Source organism: Tenrec ecaudatus, chromosome 1 (assembly GCF_050624435.1).
Source record: "Tenrec ecaudatus isolate mTenEca1 chromosome 1, mTenEca1.hap1, whole genome shotgun sequence".
Classification (NCBI taxonomy): Eukaryota; Metazoa; Chordata; class Mammalia; order Afrosoricida; family Tenrecidae; genus Tenrec; species Tenrec ecaudatus.
This window is the reverse complement of record NC_134530.1, coordinates 125,997,383-126,024,448: the sequence shown is the minus strand read 5'-3', so window position 1 is coordinate 126,024,448 and position 27,066 is coordinate 125,997,383. Positions and strand designations below refer to the sequence as shown.

The 27,066-nt window shown below is 51.6% G+C and overlaps 1 long non-coding RNA gene across 1 annotated transcript; it reads left to right on the top strand.

Moving 5' to 3' along the window:
• The first annotated feature begins 1,534 nt into the window (after positions 1-1,534).
• LOC142457192 (uncharacterized) lies at positions 1,535-26,732 on the top strand. The gene is made up of 3 exons (XR_012786128.1): positions 1,535-1,764; positions 7,145-7,573; positions 18,726-26,732. It is a non-coding gene; the product is annotated as an uncharacterized LOC142457192 (long non-coding RNA).
• Positions 26,733-27,066: the final 334 nt, after the last annotated feature.

Genomic DNA, 27,066 nt, shown 5'->3' with positions numbered 1-27,066 from the left:
AAACCGAAACCAAATTCACCTCCATCGAGTCCATGCTGACTCAAAGCGACCCTGCAGGACAGGGTAGACCTGCCTTTGCAGATTGCTGATATGGCAACGTTTCTGTGCAAGTAGAAAGCCCATCTTTCTCCCAGGGAGCCATTGCTGGTGGTTGGTCCGCAGTCCCTCACACCCCCTAAGCCAGCAGGCCTCACGGAACACAGAAGGTCTTAGAGTACAGCCAGACAGCTCTTCCGAAGTGAGGACGGCGAGACTCCGTCTAACATGCTTGGGACGTGTTACCAGAAGAGCCCTTTCTCTCAGTGCCACGGAGTCGGTGCTGACCCACAGAGAGCCCCCCCGCCCCCCGTGGGTCCCAAGACGGCATGTGCATGTGGGAGTAGAAAGCCCGGTCTTTCTCCCGAGGAGCTGCTAGTGGTTTCAGAGTGCAGAGCATGCGGATCAGAGCTCGGCTCGTGACCACTGCACCACCAGGTTCCCTATCAGAGAGACTGTTAGGCAGGCTGGCGCAGGGCTGAAACATGCCCATTGACGCATGCCCAGAGAGCCAGGCACGCAACAAAGGAGTGGCGCACTGCACATGCTCAGAGGCTCAGGTTTCCCGCCAGTAGGCATGGGTGTGCGCTAAAACTGGATTGGCCCTCCTCGGCCACCTGGATTGGCCCACCTAGACCAACCTGGATTGGCCCACCTAGGCCAGGTGAATTCAATTCAGTCAATGGGGTCGATCAGGGGTCGTCCACCACCCTCCCTGTGGAATCCTTGAAAAGGCAGGAGCCCAGAGTGGAGACACACTTTCCTGCGTGACGCTGAGCAGCTTCCGCCAGGCTGCATGGTCGGGAGGAGTCCTATGGGTGCCGTGCAAACCTGAAACTTCTTCTAACGCTCATAAAAGTCACTTGGATCACGAACCAGGCTTCGGTGTGAATTCTTTCTCGTGCGGAGCCAAGGACTGAGGTGTAACTCTAGCTTCGGAGAGATCTAACAAGACCAGTCCCAAACGAGGAGGTGGATTGGCACAGTGACCGCCCAAATGGGCCCACACACACACTTGTGAGGCTGGCGCAGGGCAGGGCAGGGCTTCCTTCCCTCTGCTGCACACGGCGTCGCTGGACGGCACATCTCCAGAAGGCAGGAATTTAAGAAAACAGAAAAAACATCTTTTTGAGATATAGACTTTCAGTGCTTTAAAATAAATGTTACATATTTTCAATAATCGTTACATCCTGCCCTATTTGCTTTAGAATCTAGCGGTTCAATGCTGGACTGCTGGCCAGAGGTTGGGAGGTTGAACTCCCCTTTGGTAGAAAGGCCTGGACAACCAGGCCATAAAAGTCACAAAGGGCTTTTCTCTTCGGCCCAGGGAGCTGTTCTGAGTGAAGATGGACTACCCAGGGGGGGAAGGAAAGACCTGCCTTTGCTCCGTGGACCGGCTGCCTGCCTCTTCAGAAGACTGCCCTTGCATATCAGGGAACTCAGCCCTGGTGTTTGGAATCAAATTGCCAACTGTTGACGCTACAGAGTCTCTGGGTGGGGTGGGTGGCCTTAGTCAGGGAGGAAGAGCTAAGGAGCTGGCTCACGCTCCAGCCGCAGGCCAGAAGAGCCCCAGCCTCCCCCGAGTGATACTAACTTCCTAGGGCCAAACTGAGGAAGTCTGGATTCCTGTGGATTCCGCTCCAAGAGCTTCTGGATCAGACGGTAGCAGAGCTTGGGAAATGCTGAGGCAGCCGCAATCTGTGAGGTGCTGTTGATCCAACCTCCCAGGTAACTAACTTCTGGGCCAGGACCTGGAGCATCAGAGGATCCTCTACTTACCCTGCAGAGGCTGCTGGGGTTGCTGGGAGCTGGGGATGGGGGTGGAGGGGGGAAGTCAGGCGGGGTAAACATACTGGGATCCTTATTTATCACAGCCTTGAGATGAGACTGGGCTTTGCCACCTCCTTTCCTCGCCCCTCTTCCAGTGAGAACATGGTGTCATATTACACTGTAAAAACCAAACTCACTACCACTGAGTCCATGCCAACTCATGCCAGCCTGGGACAGCGGAGAAGTGTCCCTGTGTGTTTTGGAGGCAGGGACTCTTTGTGGGAGCAGAAAGCCTGGTCTTCCTCCCAAGGAGCTGCTGGCTGGTGGTTTCAAAGTGCTGACCTGATGGTTAAGCAGTCTAACTCGGGACTACTCCGCCAGGACCCCGTCTCACCCAGTGCCCGTTGGAGGGTTTAACAGGCTTCCCGCTACTTCACTCTCCTCGCCAGGAGGGAGAACGACAGTCAGCAATGATAACACCCATTTTAGTGAGGAGAGAAACGGCCACAGTGAGGTGAAATGACCTGTCACATGACACGGGGGGAAGGGGTGCCAGCTGTGGGAAGGGCTGCTGGATTGTAACATGGGCTTGAAACCGTACCCCGACCCCCACCCCCCAACAGGCCGCTGTGTTCTGGGAAGGGGAAGGTAGCAGTGGGTGGGAGAGAGGTTGGCACTGGGCCACCTCGCCCTTCCTCCACTGACCTGCAATTGGATGAGGGGGAGACCACTGAGGGCTATTTAATGGAAGCACCTTAGTAGAGTGGATTCCTCTGAGGCACGTCTCCCTGGGAGGTCTGTGATTTGTGCCCTTACAGGGGAACCTGGGACGCACAGAGGCCACATGGAGTTGCTGTCGGTTTTAAAATGTCACATGGAGTTGCTGTCGGTTTTAAAATGACCCGCAGGCACCTCACAGCACCTCCATCACTGCGAAAAAGTCAAGGCCCTCCTGAACCTGGCAGTGGCGTCATCGAAACAAGACTGCCCTTGCAGCTAAGAGAGGTCAGGGAGGCAGGTCACCTGGGGAGAAAGCTTTGGCTTTTACTCCCTGTAAGGGTCACAGCTCAGACATGCACCGGGCAGCTCTCCCCCTTCCCAGGGGGTCGGCAGGCATTGGCTGACACAGTGAGTTTGGCTTTGGTGTGGTAGGCAGGTCACTGGCCTAACTTGATAACCATCTAGAGGCCGCAGTAAAGATACCTCAGAGGGCTTAGGTAAGACTTGGCAAAAACTAGGTTTGCTGCAGCTCCGCTGCTGGGGTGTTCTTGTGGAATTTTGGAGCAGTTAAAGCAAGGAATGTGGATGCGTGCGAGTCTTATTCATTTAGGAAAGAAGAGATGCATTGTTTTATCTGCCAAAGTCCTTGAAGACAAGTCAACTATGAAAACAAAATAAAAACAGAGACTGCTGCTGCCCTAGCCTGGGCCACAGTGGCGTGGCTGCTCGCTGTGGAGGGGGGAGGATGCACTGTGTAACAGGTTAGGCCATCCTCCTTACTGGCAAGCAAAGACTCCCAGTCACAGGTCATGTGCAAATAGAGTCCCTCCGAGCCAGTGCTGCCTCTGGCTGAGCACTCCACAGCGCCCCTCGGCTGAATCCCAGCACTCCCTCCTCCCTGTCTGTGTGCCTTCAGCATGATGTGCAAGGCACTCCTTAGTTTCTGGGGCGGCTTCCTCTCTTCTTGTTTCTCAGCCCTGAAAGAATTTACACGGCAGAAGCACTTTTGTAAACCCAAGTAACTCTTATGAGGGAAGGGGAAGTTTCAGGTAATAGTCTCAGAGAGCACGCGGGAAAGTTAGCGACTGAAAATGGCTACTTCAGGGGAGCACGGAAAATCTCATGGAAAAATGGCCATTAAGAGATGGCCACAAAAGCAATGGGGTCCTAACCAAAAAAGGAAGAGAGAGCAAGCCCTGAGGGGCTGTGTGCCTGCAGGCCTGCAGAGATCCCCCTGCCTGCCCTCTGGCTGTGCTCTTTGTCTCCTCCTGCCCCACTTGCTAGAGGGTCGTGGTTGAGGGTATTGGCCCATCTCAGTGGCTGAGTTCAGGTGCATGTGTGACATGAGGTTGCTGGTGCCCTGTGTGTGCCCAGGTTGACCTTCACCTGTGTCTAGGTGACCTGGGTCTGAGCATGCCCAGCCTTGGGTTGTCCTCATAGGTGTCTAACGTGTGACCGATTTCTTTCCAAGCCCTTTACGGTGGCATAGCCAGCTAATTTTCCTTTAGGGTGGACATGCGGTGGAGACAACACCCACTATCCCGAATCTTCTTACCTTTCAGTCTCATTTGTATGTAGATGAAGGATAACAGCACCTCTGAGAGCTCTGGTGGTCCCACAGGGGGCTCCGCCATGTCTTGGGCTGCTAACCAGAAGGTCTCCACAAGGAACCACCAGCCACTGCTCTGGAGAAAGAGGAGGCGGTCTACTCTGTAAACATGCATCATCTTGGAAACCCCTGGGGCAGTTCTACTCTGTGCTATAGATTCCCTCTGAGTACCAGTTGGCTAAATGTCTGCGAGTTTGGTTTTCTCAGTGATTGTTATTGTTAGGTGTTATAGAATTGGTTCCAACCCATAGTGACCGTGTACATGATAGAATCAAAAACTATCCAGTCTTGCAACATCTTCACAATTATTGCTATATTTGAGCCCATTGTTGCAACCGCCGTGCCCATCTATCCTGTTGAGGGTCTTCTTTTTCTCTGACCCTCTATTGACACGCAAACCCCGCTGCCCTTGAGCTGATTCTGACCCAACAACCCAAAGTGCCGACGACGACGACTAGGGTGTAAGCGCCACCGCCGCCATGGAATTCCAGGACTGGTCATTGTGAAGCAGACGGCCGCTTCTTCCTCCTGTGGAGCAGCCAAACCACCAAGCTTCTGGTTAGGTGCTTAACCTCTGTGCCACCAAGCCTCTTCCCAGGCAGCTGACAGCTCCTCCCCAGCAAGTGGGCATGTTGCGTAGCCATCGTGCGTCTGATGTGGGGGTCTGTGTGCTGCTGTGGCTGAACTGGTTTCAGGAAGGACTAGGCAGAAAGACCTAATGATCCTCTTCTGGAAATTGTTGTTGTTGCTGTTAGGGACTATCAATCGAGTCAGTCCCTTCCTCTGTCCCCGCTCCCCCCCCCCCCGTGGCGACCCTGTGCAAAAGAGAATGAAAGACTGCACAGTCCTCCACCAACCTCAGAATTGTTCCGATGCCCGGGCCCATTAATGCAGTCACTGTGTCTGTCCATCTCATTGAGGGGCTCCCACTTTTTCACCGCCCTCCACTTGATCAGACATGATGTCCTGCTCCAGGGGCTGATCTCGCCCGACAATATGTCCAAAGCAGGTAAGATGATGCCTCTCCATCCTTGCCTCGAAGGAGCACCCTGGCCTTACTTCTTCCAACACGGATCTGTTTGTCCTGAAAATAAGCCCATAAAAACCTTCTGGAGCACAATGATCTGACCTGCAGCTCATCACGTGATGGGTCAGCTGTGCGTAAGGCCACCATGAGGTGGGCGCTACCAGGATAGCAGCCAGCAGGGACACGGGTGGCTGACCTAGCAAGCACTCAGTGGCTAGCAGTTAGTTTTTATCATGGCGTTGGAACTCATTGTTCTCCGCCCCAGCTCATTACATAGTCGCACCAACTTTCTTTCTGTTCCTCAGACTTGCCAAACTCATGCCTACATTGGACCCTTAGCCTTAGAGGGCTGGAATTCTCTACACACCCCTCCCTCCTGTCCCCAGGAGGGCTCTTTCTCATCTTCATGTCTTAAACATCCAGGCACCTCCTCTCAGAGGCCTTGCCTGACTTCCCAACCCATGCTCCAGCCCATTGCTGCCCTGTAGAAATGTCTGCGGTGATGGGAATATTCTCTGTCTGAGCCGCCCACCAAGGTGGTTGCATGGGACCACCGAGCCCTTGAAATGAGACTGGTGTGAACCGAAGAACAGAAGGTTTCATTTTAACATGAAAACTGAGTGTGCCCAAGCATTCTGCTAAAACCATTGAAGGTCAAGCTCATGCCCTGCCGTTCTCTTCCTGGCAGCACCGATGGTTCCTGGGTTTGTATTGGGTCTACATGTTGTCTTTTTCCCAACTAGAGCATCAGCTCAGTGGCAGAGGATCTTTGCTGCCTTGTTCACCACCCTGAAGGGAGCCTGTGCCTACGGATGGGCCAAGGGCTTTGTGGTTTGCTCATGAAGATGTCTTAAGCACATGGGTGAGTCCGTATGAGTAGAAGCACCACAGAACAGGCAATGCCTGGCCTGACCCATGCCTGACCCAAAGAGGAAGCATTGTCATGGAGTTGATTTTGACTCACAGCTACCCTGTAAGGACACGTACATATCACTGGAGAGCCTGCAGAGACGGTTCACTTTGTAAAAGCCCCAACACGCACACACACACGCACACACACACAGCTGCCCTCTAAAGTCCAATGATTTGAAAGCTTGATTTTCTGGTTTTTGGACGTAGGAGGTCCCGCTCCGCACAGAATGACTGTATAATCCTATCCCCTCTGACAATGTAATAGCCTGCGTGGACCCAGCGTCTGAGCAGCCTGTCTGTGTGCTCTGGTGTGCTGCAGAGCCTGGAGGCCAGCCCTGGCCCAAGGAGAGCAGGAGCCCTCACTGACCTGTCAGCCTGCCTCCCAGCAGACCACACTTCCAGGCGTGACTGGGGCCCTGTCTGAAGCCTCTGAAGTGTGTGGGTAGCTGCCTGTTTGACTGTGATCAGAGCATGGGTGTTCGTGAGGGGGCTGCGATGTTCTTGAAATTAAAAACCGGGTGGGGGCAGGCACTCCGGCTCCTTCCTGTGGGGGCAGCTGCGGCCAAGCTCAACGAATACAATGCCCATCGCTGCTGCGAGGGCTGCGACTGCCTTCCTCACCACAGTCGGTTCCATGCCACTGACCGCTGCGTGGTTTCCAAGCAGTACTGGGCGATCTGACCTCGTCTCAGTGAAGTGTTTTGACTTCCCTGCTGCTCTTTGCCTGCAAATCAGGGACAGAGCCCAAGGGTCTCACTGCGCCCAGGGACCTCAGTGCCCAGTGGCCATAGCCTGCTCAGTAGAGGCAGACACTGCCATTGCTTAAAGCCAGGTACCGACTCTGGAAACAGGGTTCAGCTTGTTGTGCAGAACTGGCCTGAGCCTAGCCTGAGCCCGAGTCGCTCAGTTGAGGTGCCGAGGGGAGACCGCGTAGATTGCAGCTGGTGTTACTGTGGTTTTTAAATAAGGAAGTTCGTTTTTTAGTATTGATTCAATAGAATAAAGCCATTTTTGCCAACTATCAGCCCCTTCCCGTCAGCGTACTGGTTAATGTGTTTTGACCTTTACAGTACGCAGTTGCCGTAGCTGGGAGAGAACATGTCTGGATCATCTACCGGGTAGTGCTGTCAGCGTCTGTGATGCCATCCAACTCCAAGCGGGACATGAGCAGAACCCCCAGATCTGCCGGGCTCTTCAACAGCTCCCCGCTCTCTTGCCTGAGCATCCACTGAGCCAGTCCTGACCCATCAAAGTCTGAGGTGCGTGCTTGCTCCTGTGGGCTGCTCGAGATAACCTGGAAGCACGCCGGCACCAGTGATACCGACAAATTCCAAAAGCACTCGTGTGACAGGCAATTGACAGAGGGGCTCCTGGGTTGTCTGCAGTAGGGACAGGTGGGCTGATGAACGCATCCACCTTCCCGGTTGGATTTTGCTGTCCACACGCTGTTGAGCGGTGCTGACAAGCGGCCATCTCCCGGAAGAGCTCCTCCATTGCAGGTATGGCTCGTTGTTTTTACGGTCCCGCTGTGGCTCACCAGGAGGAGCGCTGGCACTCAGAGTTCCACAGGAAATGACCTGACAGTCTGCTCCTGTTAAGAGTCCCAGTTGCAGAAACCCGACGGGGGCCAGGCCTACTCTGTCCTACAAGGCTCCTGTGTGTTCCAATGACCTGAAGGCAATGGGTTTGGGATTTTTTTGTTTGTTTGTTTCTGGTACAAATTCTTGGATTTCTGGTCAACATTCTCCATCCTTACAGAAACATTCCCTGCTCTCTACCCCCGTCCCGCTCCGGACACACACACACACACACACACACACACACGTCCTTCCTATAATAGCAAACCAGGTCCTTGAGCTGTGTGAAGCAAGGATCGTGGCGCTGGTGTGGGTGCTCAAGGGGATTGGGTGGGTACGAGGGGCGGTGTGTTGGTTCCAATGTTTTGCAACCTAAGAATTTCACTCCTCAAGTGTGGGTCAGATAGGCCCTTCAGGAGAGCTCGGGGATGAAGGACGGAGCAGGGTGTCCACACCTTGCCCCACCCCAAGCCACAGGCTCCTGCGTGCCCCGAGTTCTTTTGCTCACTCACCAAGGCCCTTCTGTGTGCCAGGTCCCTGCCAGCCGCCAGGTCCAGGCCCTGCCCTGCCCATGGGTGACTCAAGGATTCCCTCAGCGCAGACCAGTATGGAGGTGACTGGTGGCTCCGGGACACAGGAAGTGCTGCTCTGCCTTCGGTGCCCACTGCCTGACCCGTGAATCACCAGAAGAATGTTGGGCCCTGGAGGAAAATTCCAGCCTGGTGAAGGCAAAAATGCAGGGGGGCCCTGGCCGGGGAAAGAGAGCGAGCAGGAGGTAGGCCAAGACGGCCGGAGACCACTGCCTCCCGTGACACCCTGTGTCTGTCTGCTCTGGGCGCCGCCCCGTCTCCGCAGTGTCTCTTCCGGCCCTGGGGTTTTTGTTGCCCTTCCTTTTGGGGGACGTCCATCACCTGGCATGATCTTTATGAGAGCAGAGTGAAGGAAGGGCGTGCCCTGCATCTCTGTGGACCTGAGGGATGTGGAGCTCCTGACGTGGGTTCAGCAGGTGGAACTTGTGGCAAGAAGGCAACTGGTGGCTCAGGCTTCTCCCTCCATTTCCAGCGGGGGGGCATTAGGGGTGAGAGCCCCATAAGGGAGCCAGCAATGGAGAAGAACACAGCCTACCAGCTATTTCCAATAGAAGGGGGGCGCTCATGGGGCCGGTCTTGTCCTGTCCTCCGGCTTTCCTGACTTTCCCGTGACTGATTCCCTCGAGGCAGCGCAGGAAGCCAGCACTCCCATGTCTCCCTTGGACAGCATGGAAACTGAGGAGCAGAGGGCTGAAGGCATTTGCCCGAGGCAGCCCGGTCTCAGCTAGGTCAGATTCCCAACCCTGTCCTGTCCAGCTCTAACTTTTTAACCCTCTTCCACCCGCCCGCCAGCGTCCCCGGTGGGCTGCCCACATACCTGGCTGCACTAAGCCAGACCCTGTGTAAGGAGAGCAATATGCTTCCTGTCCCCCCAAAGGGCTGAGCCTTAAAAGCCCCCTTTCTGATGTAATGTTTCTTCCTGTGGAAGTCGGCGGAAGGATCCCTCCCTACTGTGTCCATTTGTTCTCCCCCCGGAGAATCCTGTCGGGGAAAGATTATCAAAATATTTGCCAGGCTCTCGGTGAGTGTTTAGAGCTGGTGCTCCAGCCCTGCTGTGGTGTGAGGTGCCATTGTTCCTCCTGCCTGCTGTTCGTGTCCATCTGCTGCTCAGGAGGGGAGAGGCCAATGCCCAAGGGAATCTATATTTAGCCTGTCGTGGTCCATTCAGGACCCTCAAGTCCAATGCAGATATGTGGCAGTGGCACCTCTGGACAAAGAGGCCTTTAAGAATGTTCTGGTTGTAAACGTGGGATGGGATCCACAAGCTGAACAGGGTGACGTGCAGTCAGACTCATGGGCCCCTGAGTGGTTGCACATGAGTAAGTAGTCTGCTGCTAACCTAGAGAGGCTGGCGATTGGAACCCTCCTGAGAGGTGCATCCAAAGAGAGGCCTGGCGATCTGCTTCCCAGAGTTTGTAGTCATGAGACGCCTATAGAGCAGTTCTACTCTGCAACACATGGGGGGCCGTGAGTTGGGATCAAACCAACAGCAAACGGCTCGGGTTTTTTCATTTGGACCCTTAGATGGACTGGGGAGGGTGGTGGGTTACAAGTTGGGCTGCTAACCTCAAGGCCAACCGTTTGAAACTACAGGCCGCTCCGAGGGAGGAAGATGAGGCATTCTGCTCCATGACGATCTACAATCTAGGGGTCCCATTGGGACAGTCCTACCCTGTCCTATAGGGTCACTCTGAGTCAGAATTGATGGGATGGAAGTGAGTTTTTGAGGTGTACTGACCCCAGAGGGGATGGGAAGAGCGTGGGTCTGAGTCAAGAGAGACGACCTCTTTTCCTGGCCCTGCTCTTGGCTGAAGGAGGGTGGAGGCACAACGGTTAAGCACTCAGCTGCTAACTCAAAGGTTGTCAGTTCGATACCACCTCATGTTCCACAGAAGCAAGGCCCGGAAAACCGTTTCTCTAAAGATCGGGGCCAAGGAAGCCCGACAGGCAGATGTGCTCCGTGAGTGGGAAATACGACTCGATGGCACCACCAGCAGCGACCACCTTGACTGTGAGGCCAGACCCTGCGCAAGCAGTATGGAAAGGCCATCTGACTCAGGCAGGGCTGCCAACATGGTGGCTGCAAGGCGCTTGTCCACGTCCAAGTCCCAGGGTCCCGGCATCAGAGCTGGAAGATTCTGGGTAAACTGAGAACCAGGCAAAGTTAGGAACCCCTTGTGGGCCTCGATTTCTTCATGTGTACGGTGTGTGTGAAGATGCTCTGAAATGCGGCTGGGCCATCACGAACACTCCAAAAGAGAAAAAGAAACCCAAACTCATTGGCATCAGTTTCAACTCATAGGATCCTACAGGACAGAGTAGAACTGCCCCTTGGGGTCCCCAAGGCTGGTGGCGTAGTGGGTGCAGTGTTGGGCTGTGAACCAGGAGATCAGTGTTTACAACCCATCAATGGCACCCAAGGAGAGGGCGGAGGCTGTCTGCTCCCGGAATGATTCACAGCTGTGAAAACCTATGGAGCAGTTCCACTGTCTTCTAGGGTCACCATGAGCTGGAACCAACCCGACGGTAGTGGGTCTGAGTTTTGACAATCTTCACAGACGCCTTGGTGGTATAGTTGTGCTGCACTGGGCTGTGATCCAAATGGTCAGCAGTTAGAAACCGCCAGCCCCTTCTTGGGAGAAAGACAAGGCATTCTACTCCCATAAAGAGTTGCAGTCCAGGAAACACCTGGGGACAGTTCTGCCCTGTCCTATAGAGTCACTATGACTCTGCATTGACTTGATGGCAGTGAGTTTGGTTTGGGTTTTGGAGTTACAGAAGCAAGCTGCCACACTCTTCTCCCGTCGAGAGACCAGTGGACTAAAACAACGGACCTATCAGTCAGAAGTCAAACACTTAACCTCTTGGGGTTAACATCAAAACCAAATGCCACACCCAGGCCCATGGCTGCTGGGTGGATCCGGACTCCTGCCGACCCGCAGGCCAGAGCAGCTTAGCTGGAACCTTGGCTACAGCAGGCCTGCCTCATCCTTCTCCCAGGGGAAGGCTGGCGAGGCCATCCCACCATCGGCTCTTCTTAGGTACCATGTGTCCGTGCTCTGGGGGTGGGACTTGGCACTGGGGTCGTGGCAGTCGTTTTCTGGGGTTGATGCTTTGGCTGAGTAGTGGGTTGGGAAAGTGGCTGAAGGGAAAAGAAGGTTCTTTTGTGCAGGGGTTTAAAAATGAGAGTGGGGGGAGGGTGCAGCCCATATGTAATTAGTTCATGAGCTCTGCTGCCCACGCCCTCTCACGCTGACAAAGGCGAGCCCCAACTGATGACTTCACCTGTGCTACCATGCCGACAGGAGGGGAGGCCAAGGAGTGTGAGCCGCCCCTCCACCCCCAGCAGGGCCCCCAGGAGAGAGCATGACCAGCGAGGGGGGAGATGGTAGGGAGGCTGGCTTCAAGGGCTCAAGCAAACCCGGGCCAGCTCTGAACATTTCTTTCCCCAGTACTTGAGTTCTTGGAGCCCTGGGGAAGTGGCTGCCCTGGGGCAGTGGCTGCCCGGTCAGCAGTTGGAAAGCACCAGCCACTTGGTGGTAGGAGAGAGATAGGACTTTCAACTCCTGTAAAGAGTTAGTCTTAGAAACTCACCGGGGCAGTCCTACCTTACCCTGCAGGGTTGCTGTGAGTGGCATCAACTTGATGGCAGTGCAAGGTTTTTTTGTGGTGGCTCTTTGGGTTTTCCACTATTTTGAGGGGCACACAAATCACTGCCGTCGGTTCACTTGGACTCAGATAGACCGTGTGTAGGGCTTGCGGGACTGCATGTCCCTGTGGGAGCAGAGAGCCTCATCTTTGTCCCCTTGAAGGTGACATGCCCCCTCGCTCACTGCCATCCAGTGGAGGCCCGCTCATAGAGACCCCAGAGGACGCGGTAGAGCTGCCCTGTGAGGTTAGAGACTGTCTCTGTTGACGGGTGGTTTTCGAGTGCAGCCCTTGAGGATTGCACAAGGGGCAGCCATGACTCTCGGTGTAGGGGACAGAATGAGGCTTACCAAAACAACAACCCATAAGTCACATCCAGATGGACCTGGGCAGGGGGCAGATTCAAATCGGGTTCAGTCTCTTCATCTGTAAGCCGGAGAGAAGGGCGCTTCCTTTTCAGGGCAGTTGGAGTAGTCAATGGGCCCCTGACAGACAGCTCAAACAGAGGCTCAGCAGCATTCCTTCCCCATCCTCCCCTCCCACTGCTCCTTAGAGGGTCCTCTGCTTGCAGGCCCACCTCCTCTACCATGCCAAAGAGGCAGGTGGCCACCCCCTGATTCTACGCATACTGCTTGCTGCCTTCCCGTTCCAGGGTTGTCATCTTCTCCAAAGTTCCCTTGGCAAGTTAGAGCCTGCGGGGCCTCGCAGAAGGTGAGGCTGTGAAGGTGCAGCTAGAAATAGCCAAGGGATGCCGCAGGGAAAGGCCACACCACAGCCCAGTCTCACTCGGCTCCAGGCCATAGGCCCCTCACACAGCCCACTGACCAAGCCGAGCACAGCGGGGGAGTGCCGCCGGGCTGCCACCCCTTTCAGCTGGGCTTCCTCTGGTTCTAGAGGCCGGGATGGAGAGCGGGTGACAGGATGACAGGGAGAGGGGCACAGCTGTGGCACCTCCATTGTGGGAAGGGCACTCCCCTATCCCAGCAAGTGCAGCCGAGTCAACAGCAAATCCATCGATGCGCCATCACCGCCAGCAGGTCAGTTTTGACTCATCGTGGCTGTGTCGGCTTGGGGTCTCTGGAGAAGTAAAGCCAGCAAGGCCTGTATATGCTGAAAACAGAACGGGCTTTCTACCCAGACATGGCTCACACAGTTGTAGAAATACGTGAGTCCCGTCCGATTCGAGTCAGTCTCCTCCTCACCGGTGGAACAGGAAGCAGGATGATGGAGCAGAGACCGCAGGGGGCAGGGGCTGGGGAATGCAGAGGTCCGTAGTCAGCCCAGTGAATCCACTGTCGGGAGTCCACAGATGGCTCCTGCCATTGGAAGCAGTGCAACAAATCGAGGGACCAGATGTAGGATCCAGCCCTAGCCGAAGGTGAAGGGCCAGAGAGCATGACACGCTGCTGGTCTCTCTTCCTTATACAACAAGGCTTATGACACCCAGGAGGGTTCATCAGACTGCGATGCAATTGATAGATTGAGCGGTGCCCCTGCCCTGACCTTACTTCGATCATGTCCTAATTGACACAATCCCTAACCATCCCTGTGACCCTAGAGGACAGAGTGGAACTGCTCCCTAGAGTCGCTGAGGCCGGGAACCTGTACAGGAGAAGGCCTCACGGACAGCGGCTGGTGAGTTCAAACCACTGTGGTTAGCAGCCTGACGTGTAACCTGCTGTTCCGCCAGAGCTCCTTCAATAGATGCACACGCTGGCTTAAGCCCGTCTGCGCGCTTGGCTGGCACCTCTGAGCAGTGAGCAGTCTAAAAGCGTCCACGGCAGCCCTGTTTTCTATGTTCCACTTTGATGCCCGTGGCTGCTTCCGCGGCTGCCTCCTGGGAGGGAGCTCACTGCTCCTGCTTCTACTGAAGGCCTGTCTGGTCTACTCAGCACTGCAGACAGCAGGCTGGCCTTGCTGTTAGCAGGACCACTTGTAACAGGTTTGCCTCATATTGCCTGACACATCAGCCTTTCCAGTCACTTTGTTGGGCCTGTGACCTGTTTTCACCAGTGCTGGATCAGAGGACATCTGAAGAGCCCTACAGAGTCTAATCCAACTATATTCTCTGGCACCATTCAGCCCTTCAGGCCAAGGTACCAGTCTGCCTCATCTCCTACAGCAGTGGTCAGGGAGCACCTGCAGAGGCTAGGGACAGCCCCCACCCCCCACTCTGTTCAATAGATCCTCCCAGAGTTCATGGGGCTGACTTCCTCAACCCCAAAGCCTCTTCACCAGCGAGCTGGCTTGCAAACAGCCTTCCTGCAGGCCTGCTTGGACACCTCAAGATTCCTGAGGTGGGCAGGTAGGCAGATAAGCACCTTCCCTCTCACCCTGGACACACTACAACACAATATGCCCTTGCCAGTGATCTGGCCTTTAGGGTTCAGAGAGGTCCCCCAACTTGACAATCTATGCTTCTATCTCTCCCTGTCTTTAAAACACATCATTCCTGTCAGAATAGCTAGACCACCTGTTTAGAAGTACATGGGTTGAAGCCAAGTTTCTGGTAACTTTGCCAATAGCCAGGAGAGGCCACTCCCTCCTAGGAGTTGAGATAAGCTGGGCTGATTCCTGGGTGGTCTCAGCTGCATGCTGAGAGGCAGAGGGAAAGGAGAGTTGGCTCCAGACAAATACATAGGTGCAAAGAAGAGTGAGCTCTCGGTTACTATGGTAACACCAAGTTACCCCAACAGCCAGGCATGGGGGAGGCTGTGAACCTGTGTTTCCTTTCTACAGCCAATAGCGGAATTCCCCAAGATAATCTGGTCAGGGTAGGAGCGGAGAGCAGCGCAGGGTATTGCAGGAACCCCTGGCAGGAGCCAGGGAAGAGGCTGCCGGGACTAGGGCAAAGGGAGGAAGGAGGAAGGAGGAAGAAGATGGCAGAGAGGTGTGGGATCAAGTGGGGAACTAGGGGGAAGCAACGCTAAGGAGCCTGAACCTTAACTTATGGAAGACCAGAAGCTCTTGAAGGACTTTAAGAGGTGGGGGAGTGATGGGACAGGCTGGAGAAGGGCTGGACAGGAGCGAGGAGACCAGCAGGGTGGCTATGGAGAGTCTAGGAGAGGATGAGGACTTGGACTAGAGTCGGGGAGGAAGAGAGGTGAGCAGGCGGGCTATTTAAGGATACAGTCTCTGGGCCTTGACTGATTGGCTGTGTATGTATTTGTGTGGGAGCAGGTGACTGAGTGGGATGCAGGCTAGCTCCCAAGGTTCCAGTTTGAACTGGTTGGTCAGAGTGCCATCCTGATGGGCATGGAAGAGGAGCAGCTGGCTCTGGTTTGGAGTTGGGTTTGGGGCGTGCTGCGTTGGTGGCACCATCAACATTTTGCAGAGCATTTGGACGTAGACACGAAAGCTCAAGAAGCAAGTGCTTTAGAACTATGAAATGTATGTGGGTTGAGTCCAGGGCCTATAGACAGGCATCGTCCAGGTGGCTGGAGAAGGAGGAACCCACAGGCAGACAGGCCAGAGACTGTTGGAGAGACTTGAGGAGTCGGAACAAAAGGACAGATCAACTAGGTCAAGTGTAGCAGAAAAGTTAAGGAGCCTAAGGTCTGTGCAGTGTCCGTGCCCACTGCGTGCAAGTCATGGTGAACCAGGTCAGTGGAAGGGCTGCTTGGAAACAACCGTGCGTGCGTGTGTGTGTGTGTGTGTGTGCGTGTGTGGTCTCAAGCCATTTCCCACTCGTAGTGACCTATGCTCCCCAGCCCTGCTCGATCTGGCCCTCGTTTCTGTATTTGAGCCCATGCTGCACCTCTGTCCGTCCGTTTGCTTGAGGTCCTTCCTCTTTCGTGCTGACCCTCTCCTTTACGTTCTGCAAGCGCTGGCCCTGAAGGTGCGTACTCATCGAGGCCAAGAAACGTGGAAGAGACGGGAGGAGATCCATGCTTGCGCACATACAGAGGAAAAGCCACCAGAGTAGGGGGACATTATCAAACGATATTGCTGAAGCAGATGGCTGCTGAAGAAGATTCAAGAATGGCCGCAGCAGTACCTGGACAAGGAGTTGGCAGAAATGCAAGCTCGATGCAGAGGAGGGTGTGACACTAGGGGATCGTTGCTGATATCTGGTAGATCTTGGCTGAAAGCAGAGCATACCAGCACGGTGTTTGTTTGTGTTTTATTGACCACGCACAGGCATTCAACTTGGGTGGATCATGCGAAACTATGGCTGACCATGCAAAGAATTCAGGGAATTTCTGAACGCCTCATAGAAGACGGAAAGTGTGCTTATTCATCTAAATGCATAGCAATTAATCTGAGGAGCGGGCTACATGGGCAAGAACACGACATCACGATTGGAAGAAGATTCCCTTTTAGATGACACTACCTGGTTTGTCATCTAAAAGTGAGGAGGACTTGGGGCACTTACTGATGAAGATTAAAGACTGTAGCCTTTAGTGTTGATTACAACACAAGTAAAGAAAAAAATTTCTCACAACTGGCCCAACAGACTTTATGATAAACAGAGAAAAGATGGAATTTGTTAAGGGATTCATTGTTTTGATATGAGGTGACCTCCAGGGATCGTTTCCTTTCAAGGTGTAACATGGTACCTCAGGGTGATCCTCTCACAGCTGAACTTTTCTGAGTTTCAAATTTACCATTTGCTAAATAGAGCTAGTCATACACCGGCTTCTCCCTTATCAACTACCTCATTATCTGACGTGTTGTATTTAGGACCATATTAACAACTCTATTCTCTGGCTAGCTGGTGCATTAATGATGTGTGTCTGGCAGTAGTGAATGAGAGCAACACTGGCTGTGATGGTTAAGGTTATGCGTCAAATTGGCTGGGCCGTGATTCTCAGTGACTTGGCAGCGCTGTCAGGATGCAGTCACCCTGCAGTGCGGGCTATAAGTAGTCATCCTCCCTATCCACAGAGCATCAGTGCTCCCAAACAGTCTGATCTGTGGAACCTAACTAGGTCAGTAAGTGAGGACAGGGTGTGCTTACAGGGAGGAGCTACTGGGAGGGCGACATAGGCAAAGCATCTAGAGTGTCAACAGCAGGTGTGTTAGTACAGGCACCACCATCAAGCCCGCTGTTCACTACATTGCACCGAGAGCCCAGACAGAGGCGGAGGAACAGTAAGGACTGGGGAGGGAGGGAGCTGCTGCGGACTCCTTCCTAGAGGTAGCTCACCTGAGCTTTAGTTTAACTTCGTGACCAAAGGAGGTAACACTATGACGTTATTTCTGCATAAAGAGCTTTAAGGTCAGAGGCTAGCTGATCAGCTGTCCCCACCACCTGGCACTTTGGGGGACGTCTCTGCATGTTCACTGTCTACTCTGAATTAGGAAGTCACATATTGGATCTTCTTGTCCACAGTACATGAGAAAGGTCAGGATGACTCATCTCAGAATATGCTAAGATTATTCAGTGATTTCCTCCCATATGGTGAATGTCTCACTGCCTGGTCACGTTGGGAGGAAGGACTCCCCCACACCCTCCAAGCTCATGAACCCTGAGACAGGTCACATGGGGATCACTCAAGGGTTCACACTTCCTGGAAATGCTGACAAGCAGGAAGTGAGCCTCCCCACCCATACAGACAGTCCTTCCAGGGGGGAGGGGCACGCTGAAGAGGAGGTTCACACAGCCCTGCTGAGAATTTACATTTCCACCTAGGCAGACTGAATCAAAATGTACATTTTCACAAAGTCCCCAAGTGATTCTCTATCCCCCACCCCCATTATTTCACATTGCTGTCTGTGAGAAAATACACAGCAAAACATACACCGATTTGACCGTCTCTGTATGGACTCGGGCAACGCGGAAGGCACGCTCTGGTTGTAGCCCCTTCTCACTTTCGTTAGCATCCACCTCCTGTCCCTGGAGGTTCCTGGCTAATCCCTCCGGTTGCTATTGTCAGTTTGATCTCATCGTAGATGCCCCTTAAAAGGGTATCATGCTCCGGGCAGGCCTTTTACCAGGTGACTGCGATGTAACAAGCCCTGGGGATCTACTTTCAGCGCAGTCCAGGGACTCGGAGCTCCAGTCCAGGGACTCGGAGGCTCACACCTGTGAACTGTCAGTGTGGTTTGCTCCCACGGGGAAAGTCAAGCGTATGAGGAGGTCTTACGCCTGTTTGAAACCATTCCAATGGCAGGCGCCGTGCAAGATGTGGCCTGACCTCAATGTGCTCGGGTTTTTTAAAGCCCAATAGTCATCCGTTGCCATGCTCAGGCACTGAGCCCCCAGCTGCAGCTGGGAAGCAGGGGTTCACACTAGGAGGCCACGTGGAGCAATGGCGTCAGAGTCCAGTCTAGGCACGTCTCATTATTCTGCCTCTTGGAGCCTCCATTTCCCCCTCCATAAAATGGATTTAAGAGCCCCCCAACTCCATCTCTCTGATTGCTGCCGAGGTTAAATGACATGAAGTGTGTAAAGCTCTCAGTGCAGTGCTGGTAAACATAGCTGCTATGGCTGGCGCCGTGGCGACCCCTCCCACAGAACCCTGGGCGTTCCGAGGGAAGTGGGCAGTGCACCTAGCCCACTTGCTGGGGTACCATGCCCGCTTGACAGTGTTTTGAAGCCTCATACTGTCATTGGTGCCAAGAGCTGTCACCACCCAAGAAACGTGTGTGTGTGTGTGTGTGTGAGAGAGAGAGAGAGAGAGAGAGAGAGAGAGAGAGAGAGAGAGAGAGAGAGAGAGAGAGAGAGAGAGAGAGAAGGGCTCAGATGAGAAAGAGCCAAATCGATGCTCTCTCCTCACCCTCCAACTTGCTCTCAGACCAGGGCAGCGCCATCCTTTGTGAGAGCTGTGGCCAGCATTTAGTCACTGCTCCTGCACTGCCACCAGTTTCAAATGATTCCTTTTTCCCCACAGTAAACAGCGGCAGCTACAAGACCATCTTGGCCACATCGCCACTTTCACTCACTGCATGTGCAAATGGACTGGTCTTTGCGCTCCGGCCCTGGCATTTGTCGAAGGGTCACAGAAGTGGAGAGAAGAGCGGCATGAGTCTCAGCCTCCATTGTTCCAGAGCTGCGTGAGTGATGGAGAAAGACTTGGATTCTTCCTCCGTGCTAGGGCCACACAGCCTGGCCACTCACACGACACAGAGCTGCCCACTCTCCGTGTCTGGTAGGGAAGAAGGTCGAGGACTTCGGTTGGGTCTTCGGTATTCATTTCTAGTGGTCACCTCTTTTCTCTAGAGAATGGAGGTAATGACCTTGACCTCGCCGGGGCTGATTGAGCCTGAAAATACAGAATGCTTAGTCACAAGCAACCCCTCCTCCTATGTCCCCTGCCTGATGCCCTTGAGTTGCAAATGAGGAAAGAGTCCCTACTGCTGGTCAGGGGAGCAATGACCACACATGCCTGTGGAGCCTCCCACCATCTCCAGCCGCGCTTGCCTGCGGAGGCCAGCTATCTCTGCCAGGATGGGTTGTGTTTCAGAGACTGAGGACTGCCATAAAGAGAAGCACCATAAACAGTAGGAGAGAAAGGAACTGTGTAACCTGACTCTGCCCTGTGTGGGTCACACAGGCCAGCTGGCGGGGGCACACACTTTGCAGGGAGTCAGTTTAGCTTTAAAGTGTCCCCCTACCCCTACCCAGGCCATTCCTCCTCACTCAGCAGCAACAGAACGTGAATGAATCCAACATTTCCTTCAGTGGTCTGTTACAGCCCAACTGTTAGCCTCAAGGAGGATCCTGGTGGCATAGTGGTTACGAGTTGGGCTGCTAACTGTGAGGTCAGCAGTTCGAAATTACCAGCCACCCCTCTGGAGAAAGATGAGATAAAATATTGAATGATGCAGGAAGCATCAAGAGAAGATGGAAAGAATGCACAGTCACTGGACCAAAAAGAGTTGACAGTCTACCGTTTCAGGAGGTAGCCTATAAATAAGACCCAATGGTGCTGAAGGAAGAAGTTCAAGCAGCACTGCATGCATTAGCTGAAAGCAAGGCTCCAGGAAGTGATGGGGATACCAACGGAAATGGTTCAGCAAGCTGATGAAGTGCTGGAAGCACTCGTTCCTCTATGCCAGGAAATTTGGAGGACAGCTACTTGGCCAACTGACTGGAAGAGATCCAATTTGTGCCCACAAAGAAAGGTGACTCAACAGAATGTCCAAACTATAGAGCAATATCATTGATATCACACACAAGTAAAATTTTGCTGAAGATCACCCAACAGTTGTTGCAATGGTACATTTACAGGGAGCTGCCAGAGGTTCAGGGTGGATTCCGATAAAGATATAGAATAAGGGATATCATTACTAAAGTCAGGTGGATTTTGGCCCAAAGCTGAGAATACTAGAAGGATGTTTACCCATCTTTCATTAATTCTGTAAAGCCATTCAACTGCGTGGAACATAGTAAACAGTGGATTGATCTTCTTGAGAAGAGTGGGAATTCCTGAACATTTCATTGTGCTCATGAGGAATTTTCACATGGATCAAGAAACAGTTGTGTGAACAGAACAAGGGAAAACTGCATGATTTAAAATCAGAAAAGGTGTGCATCAGGCTTGTATTCTCTCCCCATACTTGTTCAATTTGTATGTTGAGCAAATAATCAGAGAAGCTGGCTTATATGAAGGAGAAGGCGGCATCAGGATTAGAGGAAGGCTTATTAACCTGAGATATGCAGTTGACACTACCTTACTTGCTGAAAGTGAGGAGAACTTGAAGCACTTGCTGATGAAGATCAAGTTTTCAGCCTTCAGTATTGATGATAACTGGGTGAAAGAAAGACTCAAATCCTCACACCTGGACCAATAGGGAACATGGTAAACAGAGAAAAGGTTGACCCCGAAGATGTTGCCTTGCTTGGATCCACTGTCAATGCTCACGGAGCAGCAGTCAAGAAATCAAATGACACACTGCACTGGGTCAATGTGCTGCACAGGCCTGGTTAGATTATTGAAGAGCAAGGAGGTTACTTTGGGGAGTAAGGTGCACCCGACCAACACCATGGTATTTTCCATTGCTCCATGGGCTCGTGAAAGTTGGACACCAAATAAGGAAGACCAAAGAAGAATCGATGCTTTCAAATTATGGAGCCGAAGAACATTCAAGGTACCATGGGCTGCTAAAAGGACAAACCGACCTGTCTTGGAAGAAGCAGGCCAGAGTGTTCCTTAGAGTCAAGGATGGCAAGACTTCATCTTACATACTTTGGACATATTGTCCGGCGAGACCAGTCCCTGGAGAAGGACAGTATGCTTGGTAAAGTGGAGGGCTAACGAACAATAGGAAGGGCCTCAAGGAGATGGACTGACACAGTGGCTGCAACACTGGGCTCAAGCCTGGGGACAATTGTAAGGATGGTGCAGGACTGGTGCAGTGTCTTGTTCTGTCACGTCTACTGCTATGGTTCAGAACTGACTCAATGGAACCTGACAACAACAATAACAACAGCCCAATGAGTGACCCACTGTGCCACCAGGGCTCCTTAATTTCAGAAATAGCCTACAACTATCAAGTGCTCACAAAGTGCTAGAGACAGTATATTTTGTTTCATTCTCCCCATTGTCATGAGGCAAGATAATGAACTATTATTTTCATTTGACTGATGGGTTAGCTGACTTGGAGATAAGAAACTTGCTAAGAGTCACTCAGCTAGTTAACAAAGCAGGGCTTCAAAGGCAGGTGGCCTGACAGTGAAAGCAGTGCTACTTATTTAGTTAATCGTTTTAAGATGAAGACCTGGGGTCTGCAGCCAGGCGGTCAGGGTTGGATTCTCTGCTCCTTTGCTGTACCTGTTGCATGACTTGGGCAGGGACTATGTGCTTAGTCTTCAACAGTGAAAGGATAATCATAGTTTATGGGTCCAATGACATTGGTCAAAAGGCCTCTTTAAAGTGTCAAAAGGTGTCACCTTGAGGACTAAGACGCATCTGACCCCAGGTATGGAATGTTTGAATCGCTTCACATGATGTAGAAATTAAACAATAAGGAACACTGAGCTGATGTCTTTGAATTGCAGTCTTGGTGAAGACTATCAACAATGCCTTGGGTTTCTCATGTACTTGGGACATGTCATTAGGAGGGGCGGTCCCTGGAGAAGAGCCTCATGCTCGGTAGAGGCTCAGGGGAAGAGAGGAAGACCTTCAATGAGATGAATGGACACTGGCTGCAACAGCGGGCTCAGGCGCAGCAATGGCTGTGCGGATGTCGCGGGACTGGGGAGTGTTTTGTTCCGCCGTACTCCACAGCATCTGGTAGCAGCAGCATAACAAACAATGGTGACATCAATACATTAGTATCTGCTGTGTCACTGTTTTCTGTTTGGGGTTGTATATACAGGAATGGAATTGCTATATCAGTTGATAACGCTGTTTACCTTTTTGAGGAAAAACTAATCTGTTTACCACCATTGTAAAGTAACAGTTCTGCTTTCTATTTCTACCAACAATGCATGAATAATTTAATTTCGCAGCATCTTTACCAGTACTTGCTGATTCATTTTTACGAAGAACCACCGTCTTGTGTGTGACAATCTTCTGGTGCCATTCATAAAGGAGTCCCAGGGGTAATCGCTCAGAAGTGGACAGCCTGTTACTTCTTGGGGGATCGAAAAGAGGCCTTGAATGAGATGGATTGACGCTGTGGCGGTAGCATGAGCTCAAAGATAACAGCAGTTGTGAGGCTGTTGCAGGACATTGTTCAGTAATGTACCAGGTCTCCAGGAGTTGGAACTGTAACAATAGTGGGCGTGAAGTAGTAACACATTGTGCTTTCTATTTTTATCTCTCGGGTGACGAATGATATTGGACACTTTTTCACGTACTTTTTGGCCATTTTTATGTCTTTTTTGGGAGAAATGCTTACTCAAATCCTTTGCCCATTTTTATTGTTGCTTTACTTCTTTAACTCTTGTAGATAGTAAAGCTTTTCAGATATGATTTATAATTATTTCTTCGTATTTGGCAGGTTTTTCCTTTTATTGATCTTTTCCCTTTTATAGTCTTTTCCCTTTATTGATCATATTTTTTGATACACAAAAAGGTTTTTTTTTAATTTTTAAAATCATTTTATTAGGGGCTCATACAACTCCTATCACAATCCATACATACATCAATTGTGTAAAGCACATTTGTACATCCGTTGCCCTCATCATCCTCAAAACATTTGCTCTCCACCCAAGCCCCTGGCACCAGGTCCTCATTTTTTCCCTTCCCTCCTCATTCCCCCTTTATGAACCCTTGATAATTTATAAATTGGTATTTTGTCATATCTTGCTCTGTCCCACGTCTCCCTTCCCCCACTTTTCTGTTGTCCATCCCCCAGGGAGGAGGTCACATGTAGATCCTTGAAATCGGTTCCCCCTTTCCAACCCACCCTCCCTGTGCCCTCCCAGTATCGCCACTCACACCACTGGTCCTGAGGGGATCATCCACCCTGGATTCCCTGTGTTTCCAGGTCCCATCTGTACCAGTGTACATCCTCTGGTCTAGTCAGGCTTCCAAGGTAGGATTTGGATCATGACAATGGGAAGGAGGGGAAGGTAGCATTTAGGAACTAGAGGTAAGTTGTATTTTTCATCATTGCTACATTGCACCCTGACTGTCTTGTCTCTTCCCCAAGACCCTTCTGTAAGGGGATCTCCAGTGGCCTACAAATGGGCTTTGGGTCTCCACTCCGCACTCCCCTGCTCATTCACTATGGTAAGATTTTTTGTTCTGGTGATGCCTGATTCCTGATCCCTTGACACCTTGTGATCGCACAGGCTTTTGTGCTTCTTCCATGTGGGCTTTGTTGCTTCTAAGCTAGATGGCCGCTTGTTTACCTTCAAGCCTTTAAGACCCCAGACGCTATTTCTTTTGATAGCCAGGCACCATCAGTTTTCTTCACCACATTTAGTTGTTCACCCACTTTTTCTTCAGTGGTTGTGTTGGAAAGGTGAGCATCATAGAATGCCAATTTAATAGAAGAAAGTATTCTTGCACTGAGGGAGTACTTGAGTAGAGGTCCAATGTCCCTCTGCTACCTTAATACTAACCCTATAAATATATGCACATAGATCTATTTCCCCATCCTCATATATAAATATATTTGCGTATGTGCATGTCCTTATCTAGACCTCTATAAATGTCCTCTGCCTCCCAGCTCTTTCCTCTATTTCATTTGACTTCCCTCCTGTCCCACTATCATGCTCAGTCCCCACCAGGGTTTCCCCAATTCCTCTTAGTTACATTACCCTTGATCATGCCCAACCAGGCCTCCCACACCTTCCTCACCACTGATTTGGATTGCTTGTTGTTCCCTTGTCACTGGGTTTATTAACACCACTACCTTTCCCCTACCTCCCCGTCTCCCATCTCCCCACGGAACTATCAGTCCTGTTGTTTTCTCCTCCAATTGTTCATGCAGCTTATCTTATTTAGACAGACCTGAGGAGATAATAACATGCACAAAAACAAGACAGAGCACAACCAAGCAACAATATACAACAAAACAACAAGAACAAACCAATGACAAAAGCAAAACAAAACACAATAAGAAAGAAAAGCTTGTAGTTAGTTCAAGGATCGTTTGTTGGCCCTTAGGAGTGTTTTCCAGTGGAGTCTGTTGGGGCACCACGCCCTGGCCCCAAAGTCCACCTTCAGCATTCCCTGGGGAGCTTGCCGCTCCATTCCCTTGCTGTTCTGTTGCACCCCCTTAATGTTTTGCCTCAGTGTGGTGGGATCCGATTGGGTGCAATTCCCACACTGTGTCTCTGGTGTTGTCCCTTTCTGGGCAATGGGTCAGTGAGGGACATCATGTCTCATAGTGGGGCCGGCTATGTGGTCCTCTCTGTTGACTGGCTGCTCTAATTGGGAACATCATCGTCACGGCCTGGTGGGCCATGATGTGCTCCACTCTCTCCTCCTCCCCCTTAATCTGTTCCCATGTGCTCCGATCAGATATGTCCCTCTTCTGGAGCTGTAGATTCAGTGCCGTTCTTTGAAATAAATTCTTCTGAGGGGAGGGGCAGGTGTCCACTTAGTAGTTGGTGTTGGGGCTGGCCCCTCAGACCTCTCTACTGGTTCCTTACTCCATGCCAGCATGTTGCATTCACATCTTGGAGCATCAGGTGGAAGTCTGGTCCCTCTTTCCCTGTGGAGACACAAATAGTACCCTCCCCTTGGGTGGGTTAGTGCCCTGTGCCCCCGCTACCCTTTTCTTTTTTTTCCCTTTCCCCACCTCCTTTTTAGTTGTCTGCCATGTGTATCCCTGTATTTAGTCTGGTCCCTGCCATATTACCTGGTCCTCACCCCAGGAATGTTTCTATACCATAGCTTTTTCCCTATGCCCCTTTGCCTTTTTTTTTTTTTTAAGTTTACCTCAGCAGGCTTTCAAGTCTTTCTATGTTTAAGTCAATGCTATCTTGAGGTCTGTTTTCTCTTTTTTGCCCTCTGGGTGAGGTTGTTCTATGTGGTGGTCTCTTATTTATGCTTGGTGAATGTTGTTCTTCTGCCCATACTGGGTCGGCAAGGATCTTTTGTAGGGCTGGGTTTCTTCTAACGTATTCTTTGAGTTTTTCCTTGTCTGGGAAGACTCTTACTTCTCCATCTATCTTGATCGATAATTTGGCTGGGTAGAATATTCTTGGGTTTGCATTGTTTTCCTTCAATTTTTTGAATATGTTACTCCACTCTCTCCTTTTCTTCATAGTTTCTGCTGACAGGTCTGAACATATTCTTATTTGGGAACCTTTATATGCGATTACTTGTTTTTTCCTAGCTGCTCTCATGATTTTCTCCTTTTCCTCAAAGTTGGATAATTTAACTATTATGTGCCTTGGTGACTTCTTCTTGGGATCTAGTTAGCTTGTGTTCTTTCAGTCTCCTGTATGGTTACCTGGTTTTCATTTATTAAACTGAGGAAGCTTTCCTCCAAGAATTCCCTCACTATTGTTGCAGATGACTTCTTGGTTGTGTCTTCCTCGGTAAGCCAATAATTCTAATGTTGTTACGCTTCATAGCATCAGACATAGCTCTTAAGTTTTCTTCAGCTTCTATGATGATCTTATTAGATTTTTGTTCACGTTTGTTAAAGTCTGCTTGGCTGTCCTCCAAGTCACTGATGCGGTTCTTTAATTCCTCCAGTCGCTTCTTGAGGTCCGTAAGTCTGCTACTGGTTTTTGTTATCTCCTCCGTAAGCTCCTGTATTTCTCTTTGATTTATGGCTTTAACCTCTTCTATCATTTCATCCTTTTTCTGTATTGTTTCCCTCATATCCTTTACGACTCCAAGTAGCATTCTGAAAATTTCTTTCTGTGGAAGCTCAATGTCTGCCTCTTCTATGCATGTCATTATGTTCAGGACATCTTCCGCCATTGCCTTTTGTTTCTCCCGTTTTTTGTTTTTGTTTTTCTGTTGAGGTCGTTGGGGCTGATTGCTGTTTACGTTGCATTGTTTTAGAGAAGCCAGGTGCCATTTTCCAGGGAGTGGAAGAGTACTGGCTCTCTCTGGGAGCATTGTAGGAATGCTTCTTCCAACTGCGTATAGCTTATTTCACTTTGGAATTAACCTACCACTTTCTCTTCCTGTGTCTTCCCTCTCAGGGGGTGACCCAGAAGGGTTGCCTGCTTTGGTGTTGCGGAGGTTGGGCAGAGGTTCCCACAGCAGCTTGGAACTTTGAGGAGTGTTAGCCGAGCTGCCTTATGCCCCAGGCACACAGGCGGGAATTCCCCAGTAAGAAGTTGAGCAGAGTATCCTCTGGTGGAAGTCTGCAGGGCCTTTCCTCAGCCCCGCTTGGCCTTTCTCCAGCCTCAGGCTGGCTACCCAGGATTGAGCTCACCTAGATGGGTGTGGCCCAGGCGTAAATGCCCTAGGCTAAGGAGCTTGGTCTGGAGGTTAGCAGTAGAGTGTTAGAGACCAAGAAAGAGACAAAGAGGAGAAAAAAAGGTTTAAAAGCAAGCCCACTGAGCCTGTGGGGGGAGGGGGAGGGGGGATATAGTGAAGAAATGGAAACAAAAGCAACAATGTAGCTGAGTCAGTGGATCCCCGCCAGTGGAGCTGCAAGGGTTTAGTCTCTGCTCCCAGGCAGCAGCGCAAGCTGTGGCTGTGTTGAGAAAAGGCCCCTGGGCAGCCCTCCAAGCCTGGGGGGGGTGGGGGGTGGGACACAGAGGAGCTGCAAGGGTAGCTGCAAGGGTCCAGTCCCTTGCCTGGAGGCGGGTGGTGGCAAACTGTGGCTGCATTGAGACCAAGCCGTCCTACAGGCTCCAAGTGG